The sequence below is a fragment of the Parasteatoda tepidariorum genome, chromosome 4 (assembly GCF_043381705.1).
Source record: "Parasteatoda tepidariorum isolate YZ-2023 chromosome 4, CAS_Ptep_4.0, whole genome shotgun sequence".
NCBI lineage: Eukaryota > Metazoa > Arthropoda > Arachnida > Araneae > Theridiidae > Parasteatoda > Parasteatoda tepidariorum.
Window position 1 is genome coordinate 78374640 of NC_092207.1, and position 3742 is coordinate 78378381.

Consider the following 3742-nt stretch of genomic DNA (forward strand, 5'->3'; position numbering starts at 1 on the left):
TGTATATATATATATAGATATATATATATATATATATATCTATATATATACATCGATTCGCTGAGCGTTATGAACAGTCAAAGATGGTTGAAATTCTCCAATGAATGATAGTTACCCAACAAGCCATATTATATAAAATTATGAAACAACAGTCACTCGAAATAACAACAATTAAGAATCTTCACTCAAAATAGAAATAGAAATGTTCTAGAAGAATGTTTAGTTGAAACTTCTGATAAAAAAATATTTCAGCGAATTAATACTTGTTTTTATTCTAATTCTTTAATTGTTCTAGTGAATAATCTAGTGAATCAATTTAAGATAGGATCTCTTTGTATTGCCGCAAAACGAAACTTTAAACAAAACTTGACTATATTTTTTAAAAAAAAGTAGCAGGTTTATCTCAAATGTTAAAAAAATCTCTTATTTTTATCATTGCTCTAAACCTAACCTTTAATTGCCTTCAAAGAAACTTGGTAAAAAAGTTTCCACTTGAACTAGATTAAGTTATTATAAAACTAAACAAATATGCTCACCTTCAGAGATAATGTCATTTTTACAAATATTTTTTTTAAAACTTGTAATGTACATAATCGTCGACTCAATTACAATTAAAATGCTGTTTCAAAAATGTTTATTTATCAGTTATTTGAAACATTCAAGTATTCAGTTTAGCAGAACCATTTTTAAGAACCTTTACACTATGTTTAAAATAGAAAATTAAAAAAAAATGCTAAATACTTAAGTACATTGGTATTAAGTGCATACTTATCGACATTGAAGTTTGTTAAATATCACATTTTTTGTTTAAGAGAATTAATAATTAAACATTACTTGAAAAAAAATATTAAATTGAGTCATGCCGTTAGACTGCACGTGACAACGCTCTTAAGGTTTCACATTTATTGTTAAAATTTTAACAAAGCTGCAAGGGAGGTACTACATGCAACACTTTCAATGAAACAAAAGTTTTTTTATACATATATTTCAGTATAGACTGTTTTGTATATAATAGTGACAGCCTATTTTTTTAGACACGCAAATATTCGTTGTTAAAATACATATTGTAATAAAAATGCATATGGGAACAAAAATGTACATTTAAATTTATTCCTAATATTTTTAGTTTAAATAAACTTAAGATAACACTTTTATGAACGATCTTGAAACAGAATCTAATTATTTAAACGCACTGTGAAAGCTATTTAAGCGCATTCGACTTAACTTACAGTACAGGAACTCTGGGTGCGCCATCCGTAAAATTTATTTTGTAGTAAAATCCATTTTTGCTGAAAAATATTATACCGTAATTTTTACCGTAATATTTATTTATTTCAAGTGCTTCAGTGATTTTATGACAATTACTACTATAAAAAATTTACTGTGTATCAGTTTTTCTGAACCGCAATATTTTCTGGTAAAAATGGATTTTATGGTAAAAAGTATCGGTAACCTGAGTGATGGAACTTTTTACCATAACTGGAATGTAATTCTAAACAAGTTTGAAGCCAACAAGGGCCAAAATAGTTTAAAGCCGAAAGGCTACAAAAGGCTGTAGGCTACAAAAATAGAATTATGTCATATATTTAAAAGCAAAATGAACAAAAAGTTTATTTTTATTTTTTTTATCTATGATTAGTTATTTTAAAACCTTGTATTCGAAAATTGATAATTTGGATACGTTGAAGAAAAAACACGTGAGTGAACGAATGCTTTTATAATTTTTTTTTCAATGCATGTTAGCAATCAGTGGCAAAGAAAAATTTCAGATTCTATATAACATCAAAAGAGGAAATAGTGTGTTACGTTCAAGAAATTTCCGAGCCTATTGATATTCTTTTATTCACTTTAAAGAGCATATAAAAGTCTGATAGCTTAGTGAAGCACAAAACAAAAGGCAAAGAAATTACAGTAGCATTAAAAAAAAGTTTTAAACACAATTGTTAAATAAATATTATATATTTAATATAATGTCTGTAACAAACTATATTATCTAAGTTTATTTTAAGCAATCATTATTTTCACGATAAAATCAACAATTTCGATCTTGCGCAAGAATTAAATGCATTATTATTATCTATAATATTATAACTAATTTTAAAAAAAAAATAAATATTTCGGTTTTTTAAAACGGTTTTATTTATTGATTGATTGCTAACACTAAATGCACTACAGAACGATTCTGCAACATTTTTTTTCCACACGTGAAGCATGCAAATTAATATATTTTTCAAAAGAATTTTTAAATTTAATCTATAAACTTAAGTTTCTTAAATATCTTAGTAACAAATGAAGTACATATAGAAAATTAGTTTTATTGTCATTAAACAGCATGTGAAAAATTATAATTTCTGATTGTCCTTCAAAGTGAAATTTTAGCCCCCGTGTTTTTAAAAGTAGGAGTTTAATACACATGCTGTTTTCCAGAAAATATTTTTTTTCAGCAATTCATATACAAAAAAAAATTAGTTGCTGATTATGTTTTTTTTTTGTGAGCCATGATTTATAGCAAACAAACTTTACGTGTTGAATTGCAAACTTTTTCTCTGGCGAAATAAAGAAGTTCAGTGTTTAATATATGTTAATTGCATGTATATGTTATTTTTGAAATCTAAATTTCCTATGCATATTTGAAGAAAACGACAGTTTGGATACATATGAATCATACCGATGGTTTCTTTTCAAACAATGCGTTTAAAGATAATAACTTACATTCACAAATTATGAACATTAATTTTAAAATTCTTTAACAATACTTTGCACTATTCTCATAGCTTGTTAACACATATATCTAAACATGCTCAGATGTCCTCACACCTATCAACATATAAATATATCTATGCAAATAAATAAAACACGTGTCAGGACATTTATCTATATATTCACGTATTTCCTCACACTTGTCAGCACATATTTAAATCATATATCCGTATTTACATTGAATATAAATTTATATTGAAATATTTTATTTAATCAATAACGAAACTTTTTTATCTTTCCCACTGTTTTTTTTTCTTTCTAAATTAACATTATAGCTATCAATATTTCTATCTAATCTGAAAATTGAATAGCTAAAAATTTTTTAGTAAAATTTATAAATCTTTGAAGCATTAAAGTATTTAGGTAGCGATTAGCTTAGAATTTAGCTAACAATCCAAAAACGTTCAAAACAATGAACTCATAAGAATATAAAATCAGATAAGATAAGGACTTACCACTGATGATGGTTTGCTGAAGGGTGAGAATGAATCAGGGACAACCCGCCATGCTTTTATACTACCTGCCGCTTCTTTAATTCCTCACTCAAGGATCAGGAGGGTCAAAGAGGCCGTACCGTAAATTCTTTTTTCCTCTAACAGTGGCAAATAGACAATAAAAATAAATTAGATGATCTAATCATGGAACTATCAAATGTGCAAATGTGTGCGGAAGAATAAGAGCACAACCTTGTCATGTGGCATGACACTTGACCCCCCTCATACAGCGGTACATGTACTGAAGATGAGTTACGACATGTCGTTATGAAAGTTCTGAAATTTAGATTTCTACACCTTCTTTTTCTTTTGTCTTTGTCTCAACATGCTGAAAATGAATGAGTCCTTCTTTTAAGTACTTTTTATAACCAGATGCGCCTTGCACGCCATTTCTGGTCACTTTTGAAAGTAATGGTTCAATACAATATACCATATGTTTTTAACAATATACCAATCACTAGTTTTATATTACACTGATAACTGCATAT

General features: G+C 27.1%; 1 protein-coding gene across 1 annotated transcript in view; it reads right to left on the reverse strand.

The window, feature by feature from the left end:
• The window catches only part of LOC122268334 (uncharacterized), a 6919-nt gene extending 3620 nt beyond the window's left edge, over positions 1–3299 (reverse strand). The window contains exon 1 of the mRNA XM_043041562.2: positions 3216–3299. The gene's annotated coding sequence lies outside the window, so the exon portion shown is untranslated. The remainder of the gene's footprint in view (positions 1–3215) is intronic.
• Between the last annotated feature and the right edge of the window lie 443 nt (positions 3300–3742).